Raw genomic sequence first — 24,912 nt, 5'->3', positions numbered from 1 at the left:
GACATGTACACTAAAGCATGAGGTCCATCTCTGTGTACTTCTTTCCTGTAACACTGCTTATGGCGAAAAAAACAAGTGTAGTAAATACATTAATGTAGTAAATACATGTGCATACTTCCGTCACAGGCTGGCATTTTGCCAATTTTGGTAGTAAGGAGTAGAATTTGGGACAAATTTTTAAATTTGGGTTCTCCTTCTTCATTAGGAGATATGCTTTTCTTATCAATCATATATCTTTTTACCTTTTTCACCATGTTCACTAACAGAGATAACATCAGTCTGGTTAGAACTTCGCCTGCTGCAATCATGGTCATCACTTCGGTAATATTCCAGTGCAAAGCGTTTCATCTTCAACCGACGACCACAGTAAGAATCTAGGCATGCCCAAATACCTTTGTCGTTCTTTATTTTACGAGCTTTTGATATCAAATAATGTGAGGAAGTGGGCATGTATTTCTGTGTCTGCTGCTTGGAGTAGCTACCTGGTATCAATGTCAGTAACTGAACCTTCTCAGTATAGGTGGCTGCTGAGACAGCAGTATTTAAGTTTTGAAATCACACATCACATTTCGTGTACATACCTCTATCTTCAGGTTCTGCAACAAGTGCATCTACATTATACACTTCACAAAGTTTTGAAGACGTCGCTTGCGTAAAACTTGTTTCAATTTCTTCCACTTTTCTTTTTACATACTATTCTCTTCTTACCTTTCCTGGGGGGATATAGTAGGGGCTACAGCAGAAATGCTAACATTCAACGCTTCAACAACTTCACACCCACGAATATAAACATGTAAACTGTCTTCTTCAGTTTCACAATGGGTGATGGTGATCGTTGAGGTGGGTTGTCGCTATATTTACTCTTGTAATGAGTGTAGCATTTCCTGCACAATTGCACAATGGATATGATGCTAACGTTTTTACTTGAGGACCAAGATATTTCTGCAATACCTCTGACAGATTTCCAACCACTGTGAATTGTTTCTCACTTTTCTTAACACCATCTTCTTGTGTCTTTTTTCATAGTACAACACACCTCACTCTTTCACTACTGTATTTCCTCAATGACAATGTATCTAACAAAAAGTTCAAAACAAAGACAAAACTCGATACAAAATTGTTGATGAGCAAGTTCTCACCCGTTTATTATAGACAGAAGAGCGCTGGAAACAGTGTTGCCAACATGCATATTCTACACTAGAAATTCGGTGACGCGAAATATAAAGAATGTTGAAACATTTTTAACACTTTACACAGAAAAATAGTGTCCACTGTCTTTGCACAGACTACCAACATATTAACCAAAGAATATTTTGTGTGATTCTCAAAAGTTTTCGGATGGGGGTTTTCGAGTAAATAATTCGTAAAAATGCAATTATTTGCATTTTTAGTAATAAATACGTACATAATACAGACAGCTGGAGCAGAGAAGATACTTTTTATAATTACATCTGTAGTATCTGGTAATATGACACAAAAGATGGCGTTCTGCAACTTCTCAAATTAGAAAAAAAATTAACTTAAATTTCATATTTTTGTCTTAAATTTGTAAGTTAAAGCAAGCTCATAAGTGTGCGGGTGTCAACTAAATTTTAACACACTAGGAGGGAGCTTTAACGCGAAACATCTGCCAGGTCTCCAGTACTTCTGGTTATTAGCTATATATTTTTTATTCTCTACTGTTTTAAGGGTTATATACAAAGTACACATTTTTCAAATGGCCGTACCATGTCTTATGACACAGAGTTCTAAAATATATTTTTTCCGGAGAAGTTCATTACCATGAGTTGACATGACCTATACGATTTGAGATGAAATCAACCCAGAGATCTCCAACGCGCTGCTTAGTTACGTTACGTTGCCAGAGACAGACTACTTGTACGGGCTAGATCCCTCTTTTCCGCAACTCTGGTGCATTCATGCACGAAGAACTGTTCAAACACAGCACAAAGAGCTCCTTTACAAAAGAAAACGCAGTCTTGGCGAAAATTGCTATCTTCTGAAGTAAATGCAATTCAACATCACGGTCAGACAGTAAAGGCAACGCTTTCCTAACTAAGTCATCTTCTCCAACCCTCGCCTCCAGCACCATTCGGTTGAGGTTGCTACAGTGCATTTTAACCACGCAGTTGAGCGCCCCACAAACCAAACATCATCATCATCATCATCTACAGTGCATTTCATATCACTGACAACACTTCGTAAAATTGATGTGCAGGCTATACCTCAGTTTTTTCCCCCTACGACTTGCCCTTCCACGATGATTTTTGCGAAGCTGTTACCCCGAATTAAGTGTCCAATTAATTTAGTTTTTCTTCTGTGTGTCGTGTTAATCAACGTTCTTTTCTCTTTGATTTCTTCTGGTATTTGTTCATAAGATTTCCTGTCGGCCTAGTATGATTTTCTGGCTCTTCTCCATATCCACATCTTGCCTCTAATATTTTCTTTTCTTGTTTCCACAGAGACCACTCGTCATAAACATAGCTTAAAATGCTGCAAATAAGTGTTCCGATGAATATCTTCCTTTCTGTCTATTAAGGTGGTGGTCTGTTAACAAATTACGTTTATTTCATAATGATTGTTTAGTAACTGGAATGCTTCTTTTAATATCATATAATCTGTTAATGTACTCCCCAAGCAGCAAAATTCATTTACTTGTGTTAGCATTTTATTTCCTGTCTTCATGTCTACTTTTATCTGTCTGTTCGATTTATTTATCAACATTATTTTAAACTTGTAGGGGTTTATTTTCATTTTGTGGTAACCCAATACATCAGAAGACTTTTTAACACGCAGTTCACAGCCTGTTCGGAATCTGGTAAGGCTACTACATCATCACCGAATTGAATACAACGTATTTGTTTACCATTAATTTTGAACCCTTTGGTCCTGCTTTAGATTGTTTATATAGCCATTTCTACAAACAAATTAAATAAATAACGAGAGAGAAAGACCTTGTCGGACAGCTGTTCCTATATTACCATCTTTCTTAGTGCCACTGTAGTCCACTTTCTGCATAGACTGAGAATCAGTCTTTATCTCTCCAGTCTATTTCGATTTCCTTCAGTTTTACAAAAGTATCTTCCAATCCACTCAATAAAAAGCCTTCTCTAGGTCAATGAATGTGGTCTTCGTTTTTCTGTTCATCTAAATTCTTCTAACATCATTCATAGTATCACTACAGCTCTCCTCGTTCCATTTCCTTTCCCACAACCGTTGTTAATTTTAGCTTTTAGTCTTTCCTTAACAATATTGAGAACAGTTTTAGATGCAAGACTTAGCAATACCATAGTCCTACAATTTGATCATTTATTGACATTTCCTATTTTAGATATGGTACGTGCTTTACCTTTTATTAATTATATTGGTATGTTCCGTGCTCACAGAAGACACACACAGAATCGCACGTTTGTTCTTTTGCGTTACCTCCAGCATTCTTTAGTGACAGCAGGGATATTAATCTCTGCCAGTCACTTTGTTGTCGTTGTTCAATTTGTTAGATTTTGAACTGGTAACTGGCAGTCCTGTGAATTCATTTTCCACTTCTTCCGTTTTGCTCACGTAACCGGGACATCTCTCACTACTTCTCCGTGATATAGTTCAGTGTATTCTTTCCGTGTATCGACTATTTTTTCAAGCAGAATGTTACATTTTTTATGTGTAACGGTGTTACTATGAGTTATTCATTTTAACCGTGATGACTTACTTATTGATTCACCTCGTCTGTGTTTGCTTTCGCTAGGTCTTCTTCCATCTCCATACCTATTACTCTGATCCATTTATCTTTTTCTACGTGGCACGTACTTTATGGACGGGTGAAATCTGTTTTTATCGTACTATTTGGCTCTTTTATGAGACTCTATTATACTTCTTGTGTCAGCCGTGGCTTCTGTTTCTTCTTCCCTAGTACATCCTGCGCTCCTTCAGTGGTACATACATCTAATTTGCTCCCAGCTTACAGCTCTCTGAGATACTGTATCCTGCCCGTCAGCTGTTGCTTCATTATTTAGCCATTCCATACTCTACGTTGCTTTTTAAATCCGATGTCGGAGATGGCTATACCTATTATGCGATCAGTATCAGTGTCAGAGACAAGGTATGAATTGCAATTACGACCAGCAGAAACTGTGGAGAACACTTCAATACCAGGGTGTCAATGTCTTCTACTTGGTATATCTCGTCCGCAAAACACACAGAACTACAAATCAAACTATACTCAAAATTAATTATTTCACGTAGGACTATAACTGCTAGCCTCGAGGGCGTGTTAGTCTGTAATTAACGTTATTTGTGCCACGGTAGCTAGCGGCTAGGTGGGACGAGTGCTGCCGCAGCAGGTGGCAGGGATGGCTGTGACACGGCCCATCCCTCGCCAGTCACGAGCAGCGACCGGAAGCGGCGCTGACAGCCGGCTGGTGGCGATAGCGATTATGCAGCCGCCACAAAAGGTGGCACCCCCCCCCCCCCCGCCCCACCATCTGCACAGGTGCCGCACGCGGCGGAAGGCGCCACGGCCAGCCGAACACCCACCGCGAATACCGTCACGCTCCCTGCTGTATTACAGCCACACTCTCCGACCTGCTGCACAAGACACCCAAATACACAACAGGTATATTTCGTTTACATCAGTTCTCCGCAAGCCGCCTAGGTGCGTACCTTTCAGCGCACAACAGAGGCGCCCGACGTTGCGCAATCACTGGAATTGTAGTTATTGTTGAAACAACCGGTTTTCGTTTACATCTTTTTTTCCACGCCAGTTTAAACCGACTCTTAAAACCGCTCAAAATAAGAAATTTTTTTTTATCCCTGCTGTATCCGATAATAAAGGTAATATTCGAACAAAGATCGAAAAACTTTGACTCTCTCAGTTTCAAGATACATCGGATCAAAATATTAAATTAAATAGGCAAATAAAAGAAAACTTACTCCATCCACCGTTCGCTGTTTTTGTCGAAAAGCGGTAAGTACTTGAATACAACAAAAAAATCACCAGTATTCTCCTCTCCAGTCCAGAGACTGGTTTGATGCAGCTCTCCATGCTACTCTATCCTGTGCAAGCCTCTTCATCTTCGAATAACTACTGCAATCTCCATCCTTCTGTATCTGCTTAGTGTACTCATCTCTTGGTTTCCCTCTACGATTTTTGCCCTCCACGCTGCCCTCCAGTACTAAATTGGTGATCCCTTGATGACTCAGAACGTGTCCCACCAAACGATCCCTTCTTCTAGTCAAGCTGTGCCACAAATTCTCCTTTTCCCCGATTCTATTCAGTACCTCCTCATCAATTACGTGATCTACCCATCTAATCTTCAGCATTCTTCTGTAGCACCACATTTCGAAAGCTTCTATTCTCTTCTTGTCTAAACTATTTATGGTCCACGTATCACTTCCATACATTGCTGCACTCCATACAAATACTTTCACAAAATACTTCCTGACACTCAGTATTACCAAATTTCTCTTCTTCAGAAATGGTTTCCTTGCTATCGCCAGTCTACGTTTATATCCTCTCTACTTCGACCATCATAATTATTTTGCTCCGTAAATAGCAAAATTCATTTACTACTTTAAGTGCCTCGTTTCGTAATCTAATACCCTCAGCATCACCTAATTTAATTCGACTACGTTCCATTATCCTCGTTTTGCTTTTGTTGATGTTCATCTTATATCCTCCTTTAAAGACACTGTCCATTCCACTCAACCGCTCTTCCAGGTCCTTTGCTGTCTCTGACAGAATTACAATGTCATCGGCGAACCTCAAAGTTTTTATTTCTTCTGCACGGATTTTAATCCCTACTCCGAATTTTTCTTTTGTTTCGTTTACTGCTAGCTCAATATACAGGTTGGATAACATCGGGGATAGGCTACAACCCTCTCTCGCTCCCTTCTCAACCACTGCTTCCCTTTCGTGCCCCTAGACTGCCATCCAGTTTCTGTACAAATTGTAAATAGCCTTTCATTCCCTGTATTTTACACCTGCCACCTTTAGTATTTTCCTTTTGATTGTGATTTTTTGAAGATATGCCCAAAAATAACGTTGTAATCAGGGATCATACCACTATTTAGGCATTACGAACAGTCAGTGCTAACGAAATCTGATGTTGTAGAACTCTGTTTTTCGTGTTCATTTGCCCGTCTTGAAGGACTCAGAGATGAAATGCTGTAAGTTTTGAATTTACTACTTTCACTATGATTTCCTTCCTCTTCTATTATTTCACAGAAATGTCAGAAAATGTTTAATCTCTTAATGCAAATGAGGTGTCGTACCTCATCGCTACGTCACTTCGTAAAAATATTTCCAGATTAGGGGTGGTGGCATTCTGCGATGCAACGGATGCCTGGCGACGACAGCGAGAAGCTGCCGTGTAGACCAGGTGGGGGCTAGACTTGCACGCTGCGCCTACCTCAACCTGCGACACACAGCAGCACGACCATTATTGTCTCAGCAATGCTGTACCAATTCTTACGTCATAACTTTGTCGCTCATTTCTGTCAGCATTTTTATTTAAACAGCACTGATCGCTTTTACCATTTTCTATAACAACGCAATATTTCAGACAACTGCAAATTATATGAATAAAAATTACTCCTTTTTTAAAAATGGTTTGTTTCCGAACGAAAATTTTAGCATCGCTGCTATGTCTAACTGATATTTTGGTTTTTTTACTGGGTCATAAGCAAAAATTAAAAGAGACACCTATCATAACCGAGGGCAAACGAATACCTCAAAATACCGGTTATTCGGAACTAAAATACCGGTATTGGTTTTAACCGGTTCTTTTTCCCGTGCCTATCCGCAGGCCGCCTAATCTTGCTATCTCCCTGCCTATTGCTGAATGTTGCATGGAACCAAAGTCAATATTGTCCTTTTACTATTGTGTATGTGGCATTTCTTCTTCCGAAAGATCAGACACCATGGTGCGAGGAATGAGTACGGCGGAGAGGGAGTGCTGCAGAAACACTGTGTGTGACGACTTAAGCTGGCAGTGTTTGGGTTGGGAGGGAGACGAGTTCAGATGGCCGACGCGGTTAAGGCGACCGCTCGCGTAAAGCCGAAAATCCGGGTTCGCGTCTTGGTCTGCCACCAATTTTCAATTGTCACCATCGAATTTATTTCAATGCCCTTATGCGGTTGACGTCGACATTTCTCTTTCATAAGATCGATATCCGTTCGTGAAAGCGCATACAATATAAGAAGAATGCTGATGACAGGAGCTGAAGCGTTCACTCACACGTGTGCTTCCCATTGCTGAAGGCGCCTGAAGCGGTGAACTCTACAGCTCCAGCGGCGCGCCGACAGTGTTTTAGAGAAGAAAGTAGGTGGCTCCCTGCAAAGAACGTAGGTCTCCAGAGGAGTGAACCGCGCGGTTTGAGGCGTCATGTTACGGATTGCGCGGCCCCTCCCACCGCAGGTTTGAGTCCTCCCTCGTGCATGGGTGTGTGTATCGTCCTTAGTGTAAGTTAGTTTAAATAGTGTGTAAGTCAAGGGAGGGATTACCTCAGCAGTTTGGTCTCTTAGGAATTCACACACATTTGATCATTCGTTCCTCGTGACTGGAAAGAAGCTTCCTCGAACAGACGCACAAAACTATAGGCCTATATCTCTGACGTGGGTACGCTGTAGAATTTGAAACGTTTTGTGCTCGCTTATTACTGTATTTCTGGGGACCGAAAATCTCCTCTGTACGAATCAACATGCGTTCCGAAAACAAGGATTAGGTGAAACTCAGTTCACTCTGTTTGTCCACGAGGCCCAGAAGCACCAGATACACGTGCCCAGGTTTGTGTCGTATTGCTTAACTTCCGGAAGGCGTTCGTTACAGCTCCGCAATGGTTCCTCATGAACCAAATACGACTGTACGGGGCATCAGGCCCACTGTGAGACCTGACTGAAACGTTTCTAGTCAACAGAAAACAGCATGTCATTCTCAACGGATAGAAGTCTTCAGACGGAAAAGTATATTATTATTATTATTATTATTATTATTATTTTGAAATTTCCCGTTTGAGAGAGCGATTGAACTTGAGTAGTCATGATTTCTTCTTCTTCTTTCTTCCCAAATTCTCTTCACTGTGTTCTCTCTTGCGTTCTTCCGACCATCTTTTTCCCGTTGTGTTCTCCTTATGTTCTTGTTTAAGTTTGTGTTCCTTTATGATGTTTCTAAACTGTTCTCTTTGTTTATGTTGTCTTGTGTCATCCCCAGTTCTTTAACATCTTCTTCTGCTTCAGTGATCCACTTTGTCTTGTTTTTGCTCTTGTTTACTATCTCAAAGATTTGTCTTGTGAGCCTGCTTTTATTCATCCTGCAGATATGTCCATAAAGTGTCATCCTACTCTGTCTAATGGTGTCTGTTATTGTTTATATGTCTTTGTAAATCTCTGTAGTTGTCCTCTTCATCCAAATTCCTTCCCGAAACACTGGGCCATATATCTTCCTCAGAATTTTTCTTTCCTGCTTTTCAGTCTCTCTTATCTTAGTATGACAATGAATCACTGTAGTTTCTGCAGCATAAAGTGCTTCTGGTAGGACTACTGTGTTGTAATGCCTTAGTTTCGCATTGACAGAAGTAGATTTCTTATTATAGTGATTCCAACTGAGCTTATATGATTTTTGTAATCTAGAGGTTCTATCGTTATTGGCTATTGAGTTCAGTCCTGGTGGTTGGATTATCCCTCCCAGATATCTGAAGTGGGCAACTTGTGCCACTTTCCCGTATGCAGTAGTAATGGGGAGATTATCTACAGGTTTGTTTTCCATATACTGTGTTTCCTCGTAGGAGATTTGTAGCCCAGTGTTCTGTGAGATTTTGTGTAGTTTTTCCAATGAAAGTTTGGATTCCTCTCTATTGTTCGTTAGAATGGCAACATCGTCCGCGGAAGCCAGACATTTCACCCTAATTCTCTGCTCTTTTTTAATCCCAAGCTGAATTCAATTTCATTTCCTTTTCCCATCTCCTCACAGTTTTTTCCAGAACCATATTAAACAGAAGGGGGGACATTCCATCTCCTTGGCGAACACCTGTATGGATATGAAATGCTTCTGAATATTACTTCCACGCAATATCTAGGAGTATGCATACGGAGCGATTTCAAGTGGAACGACCACATAAAGTTAATCGTGGGTAAGTCAGTTGCGAGAATCAGATTCACTGGAAGACTCCCCAAGAAATGTGTTACGGCGTGAAGTCAGCGCCGGCTAGCCAGTCGGGACCGACAGAGAAGATACGGCAGTGAGAAGAGATCAGCCAGTCGCATGCTGACCGACCTCCCTCCAGGACGACAACGCGACAGCAGCGGCCCCTATGTGAAGAAGACATAAGCGCAGCGCCCGAATGGTGGCAGCCCACGTCGGTAGCAGCTACAACGTCAGCCACTTCGTTAGGAATCTCCTTGTCGCACAGACTTGTGTTCGACTAGTCTGAAGAAGAATGCTTGCGACACATATATGAAAGTCTTATTGTCTTATTGTAATAAAACTCATTAATACGAGTTGTTTGGTTGCTTGTCTAGCGAACCGAGTATGCAGGATTCCTAGACACAACATGTAGTCCATCAACGAAGGCAGAAAGTCACAAAACACTCGTTCGACCAATACTTGAATACTGCTAGTCAGTCGGGGTTCCGTACCAGACATCACTGATAGAGGAAGTAAAGGAGATCCAAAGAAGAGCACCACTCTTCGTTACAAGTTCTTTGTAAACGCGAAAGCGTCACTCAGATGCTCACCCAATTGCAATCGCAGACGCCGCAAGAGTGGCATTCTGCATCAGAGTGTGGTCCACTGTTAAAAGTTCCGAGACAATACGTTCCTATTTAGAAGAGTCAACATATACAGGGTGTTACAAAAAGGTACGGCCAAACTTTCAGGAAACATTCCTCACATACAAATAAAGAAAAGATGTTATGTGGACATGTGTACGGAAACGCTTAATTTCCATGTTAGAGCTCATTTTAGTTTCGTCAGTATGTACTGTACTTCCTCGATCCACCGCCATGATTTCATACGGGATACTCCACCTGTGCTGCTAGAACATGTGCCTTTACAAGTACGATACAACATGTGGTTCATGCACGATGGAGCTCCTGCACATTTCAGTCGAAGTGTTCGTACGCTTCTCAACAACAGATTCGGTGACCGATGGATTGGTAGAGGCGGACCAATTCCATGGCCTCCACGCTCTCCTGACCTCAACCCTCTTGACTTTCATTTATGGGGGCATTTGAAAGCTCTTGTCTACGCAACGCCGGTACCAAAAGTAGAGACTCTTCGTGCTCGTATTGTGGACGGCTCTGACACAATACGCCATTCTCCAGGGCTGCATCAGCGCATCAGTGATTCCATGTGACGGAGGGTGGATGCATGTATCCTCGCTAACGGAGGACATTTTGAACATTTCCTGTAACAAAGTGTTTGAAGTCACGCTGGTACGTTCTGTTGCCATTCCATGATTAATGTGATTTGAAGAGCAGTAATAAAATGAGCTCTAACGTGGAAAGTAAGCGTTTCCGGACACATGTCCACATAACATATTTTCTTTCTTTGTGTGTGAGGAATGTTTCCTGAAAGTTTAGCCGTCCCTTTTTTTTAAACACCCTGTATACTAGTTTTTCCTCCAACCTACACCTCCAAAAAGACCGTCAAGATAAAATCAAAGAGCCTGGAGCCCACACGGAGGCTTATCAGCAATCGTTCTTCTCGCCAACCATACGCGACTGGAACAGGAAGATGGGAAAGCGACACGTGCACAAAGTACCCTCCGCCACACACCGCAAGGTGGCCTGCGCAGTTACATGTAGATGTAGGAGGAGGAGTAGCATGCGGATGTTTTAACCGAACAATACGAACGGAAGTTGTGTCTTCTTAACATCAGAAGTAAAGATTATCACAAGAGGAACAAACGTGATCCATCATTAAAAGAAATAATAATACTGTACGTCAGCAGAGTGTAAGCCGAGGACAACATCTGAGGAATTTAAAAAGAAAATAAAAACTCTACGTTCACAGTATTACCGAGAAAGACCAGTCTTTGTGACCTTGAAGGAAACTGGTTCTACACTGAGGATGTTTACGTACTAAAAGTATAGTTTTTTGACAGATTTCGATTGAACAGTGCATTCTTCCAGTTAAACTTGAATTAAACCATTTGTGCACTGTCCCACTCATACCACAACACTTAAGCTTATCTAGAAGAATTTCATGATTCACGCAATCAAAAGCCTTTGAGGGATCACAAAGTATCCCAATGGGTGATGTTCAGTTATTCAATGCATTTAATACCTGATCAATGAAAGCATATACAACATTTTCTATTGAAAAGCCTCTCCAAAAACAAAATTGACATTTTGTTAGTACTTCATGTTTACAAATATGTGATGCTACTCTTGAATACATTACTATTTCAAGAATTTTGGATAAGGCTGTCACAAGTGAGATTGGGCAGTAGTTGTTAGCGTCAGACCTACTTTTTTCCATGCAATGGTTTAGAAATGGCGTATTTCAGTCTATCTGGAAAAATGTCCTGTTTCAGTTAGCTACTACATACGTGGCTGAGAATCCTACTTATTTGTTGGGAACAAGCTTTTAATACTCTTTTGGAAATGCCATCAATTCCATGTAAGCTTTTACTTTTGAGTGAATTTATTTCCGTAGGAGAGGTGGGTTGAATTTCAGTTTTATCAAATTGCATAGGTATTGTCTCTTCCATATACTGCCTTGCATTTTCTAATGAACAGCTAGATCCTATTTTCTCTACGACTTTAAAAAATGATTATTAAAACTGTTTTCTACTTCTTATTTCTTGTTAACAAAATTTTCATTGAATTTGATAGAAATTCAGTCTTCCTGCGCTCTTGGTTGCCCTGTTTCCCTTTTAACAATATTCCAAATTGTTTTAAATTTATTTTCAAATGTGATAATCCCAGACATAATGCACATACTTCTGGACTTTTTAATAACTTTTCTTAATACAGTGCAGTAGTTTTTATAAAGTTATACGTTTATAAATCATTACTCCTCCTAGCTATAAGATACATTTCCCTTTTCTGTTTACAAGATGCTTTTATCCCCACGGCTTTTTACATGGTTTCTTACAATTATATTTCACTGTTACCAAATATACTCACAAAAGTACCATGAAATAGGTTAAATTTTAAATTAGCATCAGATTGCTTGTACACCTCATCCCAGTCTAACTGTTGCAAGATTTCCCTAAAATTTTCGATTCTCAAATTGTTAACTGAATGCACTATTTTGGAGGACTGTTTTGGATTACTGTATGGAGCTACATTATATACTGGAACTAGCTGTGCATCATGATCAGACAGACCATTCTTAACACAACTTTTTAGTTGATTAAATTTATCTTGTTCTATGAAAACATTATCTATCAGTGTGCTTCTTTCCTGTATCACCTGAGTAGGAAAGTCAATAACTGACATCAGATTGAAAGAACCAAGTAATACTTCAAGGTGAAGCTTCCTATAGGACTCTTTCAGAAAATCTACATTGAAATCCCCACAAACAATAATTTGCTTTCCACTGTCTGATAGTTAGCACTATAAAGATTCCAATTTTTGAAAAATAGTTGAAAATTTCCCAATGCGGACCTATACACGGCTACAATTATAAAAGTGCCATTATTTAGTTTAAGCTCACATGTACATGCTTCTTATGTTGCTCTACGCAAAATTTTTTAGCTTCCAAATTTTTCGCACTATGACAGATTTTAACATATATGGCAACTCCTCCTCTCTCCAATAGTAGCTCTGCTTACGTGTGCTGAAAGATTATATCCACTTACATTTACCATTTCCATACCTGTGACTATATGATGCGCAGACAGGCATAGTACATCTATTCCACCCTCAGCTTCTAAATCTTCTAAACAAACAACCTCATTTTCTTCGCTTTTTAATCCCCTGATACTGTGATGAAATATACTAACATTATTTTTCACTGTGGTTTTATGAGAATCAACATTATTTTACACTGTACTGTTATGAGAATTTTGAGATATGTTAACATATCTAGTACCTGCCTGTCTGAACTTCTCATTAGTCAGCGTGGTTTTTCTGAAAAAAATAAACAGCATTATTCTCGCACAAACATATTACATGAACCTGTGACGAAACGCGCTCATCTTCTATGGATCTCGTTATCCCCGGTAGACTATTAGTCATACCTGATAAGTATTTCAAACTGACATTAAAGTATCGGTGAAACCCTCCTTCTTAGGTGGATTACTTTTCCTTAGAACTCATCGAATAAATCTCAGCCTAGTTTTTGAGGTCAATGTCCTTAATTCGCATCGGACTGGGCTCTAAAATGCATACGTTAAGAGCTATGAGCACTTGTCAATTAGAAGAATTGTGTTGCAAAGTAGAAAAGAAGAACAAGTGCCAATAGCTATTAAGGTACGCATTTTAGAGCCCAGGTTCACTAGACTTTTTGGCTTCGAGTGATCATTCCTGTCAAGTCCATGAATACTGACCACTCCTCCGGGAGGACGCTGTATATTTAATGGCTGTGACTCATGGCACAGATTAACTTCCAGTTGTGTACTTGCATAGTAATGGGTATGTCCGCTTTCCTTTACCCTCAAGGCCAAATGTCGGTCGTCCCTGTACCAAGCGTCGATCGTTTGCACGTTTTCCTGCATTTTGCAACAATTTCCTGGCATTGCAACTTCCCTGTATACACCAGCATCAACCGCCAACGGCCACTCTGATCCCACTAAATTGTCAATCCAGTCTCAAAGCTAGTCCGATGTCCAGTAAACTCCTATATTCTTCACCAGGCGACAGTAGACGAATACTGCGTTACCTTAAGCACTGACAGACCACTGTTTACCATTTTATGGATGCCACGGTCGAAGTAATCGGAATGTTCAAGGGCAAGGTTCTTGCTGAAACCATTCTCATTTCCACTCATGACTTTGCAATGATCTACTGCTAGGTGGAAATATGTAGTAATAACAGCGATAAAGGTATTGCTGAAAACATTATATCTTTTTTGTGATCCAACAAGATACTGAATTGAAATATGACGTGCTTCACTACGAATGAGCGCACTGGCAGTCTTCCTTCGACGGCTTAGCGATGATTCACCTACCTGTGGGTACGACAAAACTTGATACACAACACACTTTCCTTGAGGACATATAACAAGCTACAAATAATCCCACAGCAGAAGGCGACGTGGAGGAATTTTCACTATTGATATCAACATTTTGCCAGAGTGTAATAAACACCAAAGTGCAAATATTTATCCGGCAAAATTTCAGCTTCAAATGGCGATGCTGAAATGATTGGGAACCACGCGGACACAAAATAAAAATGGGGTTGGTTGCATCATTAAGGAAGTATTTGTCGTGGAGTACTAATGCTGAACATCTTAGTAGCTCATGCATACCTGTTGAAGCAAATAACACACAAAACAATGGAAAATAAAGTTGAGGAGCTCTTATATAACGATCAGTTTGGCTTTAAGGGCGGTAAAGGAAACAGAGATGCAGTTTTCGTCTTTTGCTTCAGAATGAAGGAAAAACACTTTCACAGGATTCGTCGATCCAGAACAAAAGGTTCGGCAGCCTAAAATGATATAAAGTGTTTGAAATTCTCAGAAAGATACAGTGACCAGCCAGAAAATTATGACCAGCTACCCATGAGACATCAGGGAATAACTTCCATGCGACTAGAGGGCCAGTAGACGTTAACAACGGCAGGGGGCAACAGAGACTGAAATACAAGCAACAGATAATTGAGCACGTTGGTTGCAAGATCGGCAAAGGAAAGGAAGTCTCTGTAGTAAACTATCGGTCTGCTGCTACTTTTAAGGTAATCGATTTTGACGAAAATGTCACAGTATAAAGTGGTAGTTCTAGGTTAGAAGACAGTTCCGCAATGATACACCGTGACTAACTGTCCGTTCTTAAGAGCGGTATAATTTTTTTAGTGTCGTGGTGGGTAGTAAATTAACGAATAAAAGCGATTCGTAATCAGGATCAAAAAAGTGAAGGAATACTGTGACGATTAGATCTAATAATAACTCAAATGCCTTTTTAAACATATACCACGTCAAATGCAATTTTAATATAGTTTTCCGTGTCTTACGTTTTTATTTGCTTTCCAGATAGCTCACTTATTGCGAAGGCAAAGTTATCGTTTGAGACGCCTCTGCTGCAATGACTGTCTTGCTTCCTACCAGTACTCAAATGTCCGTCCCGGTAGCTGAGTGGTCGGTGCGACGGAATGTCATGCCAAGGGGCCCGGGTTCGATTCCCGGTTGGGTCGGAATTTTCTCCGCTCAGGGACTGGGTGTTGTGTTGTCTTAATCATCATCATCTCATCCTCATCGCACCCAAGACGCCGAAGTGGCGTCAACTCAAAAGACTTGCACCAGGCGAACGGTCTTCCCGCAGGGCGGCCCTAGCCACACATTTCATTTCAGTACTCAAATGTAGGAGTAATACCCTTGAACTGCAACAATACTCCAGTCCTACACAGAACATAGCGCAGCATTCCACAATAATGGCTAAGCGGCAGTCAGTTTCCCGATGAACACAGAAAGTGTACACAGTACACACATGAAACTGCAGAGACCAGATTCTACGTAGTGAAATGTCAATTTTTGTTGAATTATTCTTTTAGAATAAAAAAATACAATATTCTACCCTACTCACACAACACGTTCTTCCTTACGTATATATTGTTTATACATTTGTAGCTTCGTTAAGTCTCTTTGCTGCCTGTCCGCCGTACTATTACATTGAAAAGTAGTTAAATCCAATTTCTTGCCAAAAAATCTCTTTTCATGCTGAAATGCATGGTCCCCTCCTTAACGTCACCCATTATCTGTCACAACTCGACACCTTCTAGAGTGAATGGTACAGAAATTATTGCACAACAGTCACCGCACCACATACGGGAGCTACCAGGAAGCACACGTTTTCGACAGACATGGATATCAAGTGAATATGGGATGCATTATTGCGCGGCTTATACGGCGGGACATGCAACCAATAGGACATTCTGGTCCCACAGGGAATGAGGCACGTGTGATAACGCAGAAAATTCGACAGGGGCCAGTATAAACATGCATCACAGATGACGTACCCTATGTCCACCGTACACGAATGAGTCGTTTTGGCAGTGGGCCCCTCTTTCCAAATGGTTTCCAATGCCATTAAAAATATATTTCATTCCATTTAAGAAAGTCATGGTTGCTTCAGTATTTGGGTGGATAAGAAAAATAGAAGGTTTAAGAATACAGCAAATGAGAGACGTGTACGAAACGTAAGGCTTGTTTTCTTATATTTAAGTTACGCAATTCGGGGCACAGTTGCACGGACGCAGTGCCATCTAGTGCGTTTGTTTTACGAAGCCAGGGAAATCGTTATTCTAATGCAGTAGTCGTTTTACGGTGAAAACAAACAATGGTTTCTGTCTACAAGCTGATGGACCTGCGCTCGTGTTGTCATTTTATCATTACATGTGCAATATTGAGTTCAAACAGAGAGGGCAACGAATTTGCGCTCACCATCTGGCGAAGACAACTAGCGGAGTAGTCGGAATATTGTGTATGGAGGAAACGGCTGGAAAAATAAAAACTTCTGAACTACCAGTTTCGTCCAGAATGCCAGAGGAATCTCAATCATGGCTTCCAAAATCGTTGTTCCGCTAATTACGGGAGGGTGCTGTAATTTGATTTTTGAGTGAAAAAGCGTATACAGTTGCCAAAATTCGCCAGTAGTGCCTGGTTTGAGCCTGCAGTTATAAGTGAAGGGAAGGTTAGACAAGACTTTTACTAAAGTAGTGATGAAGAGGGATGGCAAACCCAGTATCCGGACGGATGAATTGTGCAACAAGGGGACCAAAACCTGTGATCTGATTGAAGATTTGTGTTCTGGCTGATGAATTTCCTTGTGAAGGACGTAAAGTTGTTTTTAGGGATAAACAGTTCTCGCCACAAAACTAAGATATTGCAAATTGTGTGCAAGGTGCCACTGAAAAGGCTTAGCGACCAATACAAAGAGCAATGAATGGCAAAAGAGCGTTTTTTGCCGTTGTCGAGATTACATCAAGGCAGACTCAAAACTAGTTATTAAAAGGCGCCATTCAACAAATCGAAAATACTCAAGCATAGAGAACTACTATGCAGAGTGGTTGACGGCGCTTATGCAACGTCATGAACATGTTTGGAAATGAACGGCGGTTACACAGTAACAACACCCAGGTTTGTAAAAAACTAAAACCCCCACAAAAAATGTATTTTTTACTAACGCATGGCTCTTAGTTTTAGCATACGCCTCGTAACTTACCCCACAGCGTACTACTATTTTCCGGAAACTATACCTAGAAGCGCTTACAAAATATTTGAGACGTCTTGGAGTTAACTGTTCACTCAGTGTAATATACTTCCTGCAGATAAACTTACAGTAAATCTGATATTATGGAAAATGCTGGAGACTACACTTGAAACATAGACTTTTTTTCGAGGCAGTGACTAGTATCACGATCTTGTACTATAGTTTTACGTGTAAGCTTAATCACAAAAAGTTAATTATTCCGAACTTTTGTGATTCAAATATTCTTCTAAATATCATGCATGTACCTAACTGCATACTTAAATGGCGTTTCTGTCATTATTTGCTGTCCCCAACGATCTCGCCTACAGGAAAATGGACAACATAATTATAACGGGAGAGATAGTAAACATTAGCGAAACGAAAAGTAGAATAAAAGTGAAGAGGAAGCATTCAGGCGACAACAATGTTGTCAATAATATCATGCAACACAATCTGTCTCCCTTCCAGCCCTGATATTTCGCCTCAGTTCCTACATCTGTGAGCCAACTTCTCTGTGTACTTTGAATACATCTCTTTTTCTTTTGGCATCTTTTATCTCCCAGTACATGCTACTGATTTTGAATATACCTGCGTTATACAGATTCGAATAACTTATTAATAGTGGGATACTGAAGCGATAGGCGAAAGAGTTGTGTGAGAACTTCTCGCAGCAGCAAAAGTCTTGTACAATGAATCTCAAATGTAATTATTTCGTTGTCTACACTGTAGAGTCTGTGAGAACAACGAAATTGCGCCAGTGAAATCAGTTACTCACGACAAAGAGCACAGAAGACATTAAAGGGTCAATTTGTTTGCACTGAAAAATACCGTATGATACTTTAAGCCACCACGCGTTCTGTCGTTACGTCCTCCAGGTATTACTGAGCGGAAACAGAAGGAAATTTCTGATAACATATTTGTGGGTACAAAAGCATGGCGCAGAAACTTAACTGTCTGAAGCTCTTCGACACGTTTGAAAATTGCATGATAATAAAGTCTAACTAGCAATGGGACTAATATGCAGCTGTTTGTAAAGATATAAATTTTAGTGAGTATATGAAGGATTACTTTTACAAAAAAGGAAGGAAAAGTGAGGAACGATGTGTAAAACCATGCAAAATACAGAAGTGGGAAATCAGTTACTGCAAGATACAGTTTTCAAAAGGTTTTATATCGCGGTTTTTTATTTACCTTGAAATGCCGCGTGGAACAACTAACAACGAGTCAGCTTCTGATTGATGTTAAGAGACGAACTGAAAATACTCACAAACGTTTGTACAAAATGTCCGTTATGGTACCTTCCCTCATAATTCTTCTTCAGAGTAATATCCTCTGTGAGGGTAATTACTTCTTGACATTGTTTACTAAAAACAAATCGTTGAGATTTTCCACAGAGTGTACATAACCTCACTCGCATCGTCTGCTCCCCGCGCAACGTTAGCGGCATCTGCCGCCCGCAAAGGGAACTTCGTAGAGAGACAAATGAGTCTCACGGAGCGCGCAGTTCAGTCTCCGAAACTTGCGCTATTAGAACAACTATAGCAGGGGAAAATGGAAATTGCCTAATATAATGAAGGGATGCATTTACTGATAGCTATCTTTGTACCAATATTTCTGCAGTCTACATTTCTTGCGAGGATGTGACGGTATTGCTTAACAGGCTTTGCAGATGCCAGCTTGGACAACTAGTTGTTAATTAATCATAATTTCAAAAAATAATTAAATATTTTATAATAATAAGAATAATTTAATTACATCAATACTTAGTACATTGCTCCAGTATAAAGTTAAAAAATGGCAATTCAGAGAAACAGAAGAACATTTGTTAGCAAGTTTTAGAAGCCTGCAAGCTCATCACGGAAGCAACTGCGATGTATGACTCCGTGATCACTCCCCACCCCTTCAAACTCTTGGATTCGCACCGGTGCAGAGGTACAATAAATAAACCAATGATGTCATACTGTAGAGAACGACATTAATAGGTAGTCATTCAAACGAATGTATCAGAAGACTGAAAGCGATCAGCATTCAGAGGATCTGCAGATGAAAATTAGAATACCTGTATACGAGGTGAAACATAAGGAAAATAAACAAAATTTTCGGACTTCTCGAAATTTTTTATCAGTAGCTGTCATTCTTGTCATTCTTAAAATCTACCCATCAGAATTGTAAATTAATTTAGCAGTCACTTTATCCTGTCTTAACTTGTTTGGAAAGCAGTTGGTATTTAATCCGTACAAAAAGTTAACGCAACACATCATTTACGATCTTCCATTCGGCGTCCAACTTGCAGCAGTAACTGCCACTGTTATGGCAGTAACAAACGAGCTGGGTTTGTGCTCCTGCACCTTCAGTTCCATCTCTTTCGATTGCTGAGGCATCTGTGACAACAAGGAGTCAATCTTCTGATGGGTACTAGATCTTTATGGTGTCTCTGGAGATGGTATCCAGCCTTATACGTATTTTCAATTTTTCCGTCAAACAGAGTTTAGCGCGTATCTGAATTCTGGAGAAAATGACAGTCTCAAATTTTCTTTTTGCATATGAGAAATTATTCGCAGAAATCTTTTTGTTATTCCTGGTGTCGTGGACGTATTACATAATTATACTAATAATTATCTGATGATGATCTAATGAATTTTTCATTTTATATGACAGCTACTGAATGCCTCACAATGGACAATGCAGTACAGCCTGGAGACACTAGACGTCTTGGAAAGAAGAATTCTGAGAAAAATCATGGCCACCTTTCGAACTGAAGACGAATGTAAAACTTCAAACAACAGGGAAGTCTACCAGAATTTGGAAAGCATTCCGGAGAGTACCAGAATTTGGAAGGGTTTCAGCCTGCATGGAGACCTAAAAGAAATCGACGAATTTGGACGGAAGAACAAAGAAAGCACGCGTAAAACGCATGAAGGAGTACTGGAAGCAGAGAAAACTCCAACGGAAAAGAGCGTGATGGTCAGAGGTCAATTCTCTTGAAATAATAATAATAAACTCTAGACATTAGAACAACCATAGCCTTTTATCCCATATAAGTACAAAATGTTTAGCACTCCCCAAGTACTAGTGTTTCCGTCAGTGGTGCAGTCACTGCCATACGGGGCAGTACACCTTAGTGTTCGGAATATCTTTCTCAGGTCACTAAACACAGGAATTTACAGTGTGGAAACTGAGATAGGTGCCACGTATTGTAACGTTTCCCTGGCCACTTTCGCAATTTAGGGACGTGAATTTACGTCAAATGTCAAAATTTCAATGCCACCTTTCAACGACATCTACAACCTCTGTATCTTTACGAGCGTCCTGCAGCCCATAACTCCCCTTGAGTGACATCCATATTTTTCAAGGCCAGACCAGAAATACGTACGCGCGATGTTTCACAACGCAAGTGCGCTGCTGTGAGGCAATACTTTAAACATCCAGGATGAAATGTTGCCACGAGAGACAAGAGACTGACTGGGTTGTCTCCACTAGAATACCTAGACTAAGTGTTGTGTAGAGTACTTTCCAGGTATTAGATCTACAAGAACGCTGTATGACGGATTTCTCCAATTGTCTGCGTATTGTATATTCACTGAATTTAACTGTCAGGAAGTCATTTATGAAAGTATTTGTCTGAAGAGAAGCCTTGTATGGAAGCGAGACGTGAACGATGAACTCTATAGACAGGAAGGGGATAGAGGTTTTAGAAACATGATCCTACAGCAAAATGCTGAAGATTAGATCGGTAGGCCGGCCGGGGTGGCCGAGCGGTTCTAGGCGCTACAGTCTGGAACCGCGCGACCGCTAGGGTCGCAGGTTCGAATCCTGCTTCGGGCATGGATTTGTGTGATGTCCTTAGGTTAGTTAGGTTTAAGTAGTTCTAAGTTCTAGGGGACTGATGACGTTAGAAGTTAGGTCCCATAGTGCTCAGAGCCATTTGAACCATTAGATCGGTAGAAAGTATAATTGGTGAAGAGGTGCCGCTTAGCGTAAGAGAGGAAAGACGCCTACACTAAAACTAGGGACAGGTTGTTTGCACGCATCCCGGGAATCTCGCAGTGTGAGGATTTGTTTGACGCAGCTCTCCGCGTTTCCTGCGCAAGCCTCTTCATATCCACTCTATTACTGCAACTCACATCTTCTTAAATGTGTTTCCTGTAGTCCAGCCTGGCTATTCCTCTGCATTTTTCAGCCGCCATACTTCCCTCCATTAGCAAAGTAACTTTTTCTTGGTGCCTCAGTGTTTTCTTTTAGTTAAGGTGTGCCACAAATTTCTTCCACCCAGACTGGATTCAATACCTCATCATTAGTCAAACGATCTACTCTGTAGTACTACATTTCAAAACCTTCTCTTTTGTTCTTAACTGTACAAGTCACAAGTGTGCAATCCAGACAAACACTTTCGGATAAAGAGTTGCTAACACTTAAATTTAATTTAGGTGCTAAATTAGTTCGTTTCCAATAACGTCATTTATCTTGCCGTCCACATATATCCACGAGATTTTGAATATGTAATTGACGAATGGAGAAAATGCAAAAGTGCATACAATGAGTTAGGCAAAAGAGAATATGGAAAATGGCACATGGGTTTAAGTGTGTGTGTTTGTGTCTGTGTGTGTGTGTGTGTGTGTGTGTGTGTGTGTGTGTGTTTGGAACTTACGGGCGCTCCAAACCGAGGTCAGCAGCGTCCTTACATTTACTAACAGAAACGAATGTGGACAAAATGACTAAAATTGTTGGCACACAGTGAGGAGGAAGCATACAAAATTATAAGTAAATCATTCACTCCCAACGTGAGATCAGTTAGAGGAGAATATAAAGGCTGTAGAACCATGTATAACTAAACCGAAAAAACTGGTACTCCTGTCTAATATCGTATAACGCCCCCGCGAGCACGCAGAAGTGCCGAAACACGACGTGACATGCACTCGAATAATGTCTGAAGTAGTGTTGGAGGGAACTGACACCATGAATCCTGCAGGGCTGTCCATTAATCCGTAACAGTACGATGGGCGGAGATCTCTCCTGAACAGTACGTTGCAAAGCATCCCAGATATGCTCAATAATGTACATGTGTTAGTGTTTAAACGCAGAAGAGTATTCCTGGAGCCACTCTGTAGCAACTGTCGGCGTGTGGGGTGTCGCATTGTCCTGCTGCAATTGGCCAAGTCCGTCGGAATGCACAATGGACGTGAATGGATGCAGGTGACCGGACAGGGTGCTTACGTACGTGTCACCTGTCAGAGTCGTATCTAGACGTATCAGGGGTCCCACATCAGCTGCGCAAGCCTCACACCATTGTAGAGCCTCCACCAGCTTGAACAGTCCCCTGCTGCAGGGTCCATGGATTCACGAGGTTGTCTCCACACACGTACACGTCCATCCGCTCGACGCAATTTGAAACGAGACTCGTCCGACCAGGCAACACGTTTCCAGTCATCAACAGTCCAATGTCGGCGTTGACGGGCCCTGGCGAGGCGTAAGGCTTCGTGTCGTGCAGTCGTTAATGGTAGACGAGTGGGCCTTCGGCTCCGAAAATCCAATCGACGATTTTTCGTTCAATGGTTCACATGTTGACATTTGTTGATGGCCCAGCGCTGAAATCTGCAGCAATTTGCGGAAGGGTTGCACTTCTGTCACGCTAAACGATTCTCTTGAGTCGTCGTTGGTCCAGTTCTTGCCGATCCTTTTCCGGCCACAGTGATGTCGGAGATATGATGTTTTACCGGATTCCTGATATTCACGGTACATTTGTGAAACTGTCGTACGGGAAAATCCCCACTTTATCGCTACCTCGAAGATGCTGTTTCCCATCGCTCATGCGGCGACTACAACACCACGTTCAAACTCACTTAAATCTTGATAACCTGCCATTGTAGCAGCAGTAACCGATCTAACAACTGCACCAGACACTTGTCTTACATAGGCGTTGCCGTATTCTGCCTGTTCACATATTTCTGCGTTCCAATACGCAAGCTTATACCAGTTTCTTTGGCGATTCAGTGTATATCACAGAGTGAATCAATGCCCGTCATCCGAATGACCCTGTCAGTACAGATTTCGTTGAAACAGATACAAGCGTTCGAAAGTTATGAGTCTGTGACGTAACGACAGTTCACAAACGTTGCCTACTTACGTACGCGGTCCAGTCACGTAAATGCGACCACCGCCTGTGTTCGACGTCAAGTGCAACAGCCACGCACAGACGAGAAGTGGCAGCGCTAGCAGTGGAAGGTACATAAAACATGTCTGGAAAACGCTGGAAACGGAGCAGTTGTTGTCGCGATATGGATATGGAGCGAGTTGTCTGTAGTCCAAAACTGCATGATCGTTGGCTTTCGGGCCAAGGTTGGAAGCATTTCCGAAACGATTTAGTCTATAAATTGTTCGTGAACCGGCGCCGTTTAAGCATACCGTGCGTCGCAAAATAATGGTATCCAAAACAGGCGCCGAAGCAACTGTGTTGCACTGCTCGCTGTAGATGGTAGGGGTGGACGACGGCTGCGGGTACGTGTACGGGCGAATAGACGTGCAACTGTTGAGCAACCGACCGGCCAGACGAACCAAGTGGCTACCAACCGGCGAACGTTGGTGCGCGTGGGCCTCTGCAGCAGGCGGCCACGCTACTTCTGTGCATCGGCGACGGAGGGTGGGATTTCTACGTCAATGCCACAACTGGGCGTCCAGATGAATCAAGTTTTATGCGGCAGCGGAATGACGGCCGTTGACTTGTACAGTACGAAAGTCTGAAGGTAAAGGATTCAGGCCACACGAGGGAGCGTTACGGCCTGGTGAATGTTTTCGTGGTATTCCCTCAGTGATGTCGTCATTATGGAAGGCGCAATTGATCAACGCAAGTATGTATCTATCCTTGGGGCCAAGTCCACCCTACATACAGTCTTTTTTTTCCTCGGCACGAGGGCATCTGCCAGGAGGACAGTGCTACGCGTCACACAACTGACAGTGCACGTGTTTGGGTAGAAGAGCACCAGCATGAGTTTACAGCAGTTGGCCGTGGCAGTGGAGTCGGCATGGATCCACATATCTGTCGATACACTCCAGAAACACAATGACTCTCTTCCTGTACGTCTCGCAGTGATCCGCCCTGCAAAAGGTGATTATTCGGGCTATTGACTTGGGTTTACATAATTTGACTGGACAATGTAGTTTCTTTCGCGATTTAATACGTTTCCCGTTGTGCTATACCCACTCTCAAAGCCTGAACGTTCATTTCCCTGAAATTCTTTGTCTTCAAGATCCACTTAATCAATAATGAACATTTTACCATCAGAAAATTAAAGTTAGATATTGCACGTCTGGAGGACATCCACTGATCAGCCGAAACTGTATAACCTTTGCCCACGGCGACTTTGGATGCCGACTCGCGGCGTTGCGGGCACGTGACGCAGAAACAGAAGTCTGTAAGCGGAGCACACACGGATGGGGAATCACCATAGCGAAGAGAGGGGCTGCAAATGGGGACATCAGTTGAGATAAGCACTTTGAAAAAGAGCAGATTATTATTACGCACGGTCTGTGAACGAGTATCTCGAAAACGACGAAGCTGTGCCAGTGTTC

General features: G+C 41.5%; 1 protein-coding gene across 2 annotated transcripts in view; it reads right to left on the bottom strand.

The window, feature by feature from the left end:
- LOC124619246 (protein FAM151B) overlaps positions 1 to 24,912 on the bottom strand; it is a 381,817-nt gene that overhangs the window by 302,127 nt on the left and 54,778 nt on the right. The window contains exon 1 of one of the 2 annotated variants that reach the window (XM_047145493.1): positions 18,614 to 18,743. The exons of the other annotated variant lie outside the window; for it this stretch is intronic. The gene's annotated coding sequence lies outside the window, so the exon portion shown is untranslated. Of the gene's footprint in view, positions 1 to 18,613; positions 18,744 to 24,912 lie in introns of those variants that run through there. 2 annotated transcript variants of the gene reach the window in all.

The sequence above is a fragment of the Schistocerca americana genome, chromosome 6, assembly GCF_021461395.2.
Source record: "Schistocerca americana isolate TAMUIC-IGC-003095 chromosome 6, iqSchAmer2.1, whole genome shotgun sequence".
NCBI lineage: Eukaryota > Metazoa > Arthropoda > Insecta > Orthoptera > Acrididae > Schistocerca > Schistocerca americana.
This window is presented reverse-complemented; position numbering and strand designations above follow the sequence as displayed.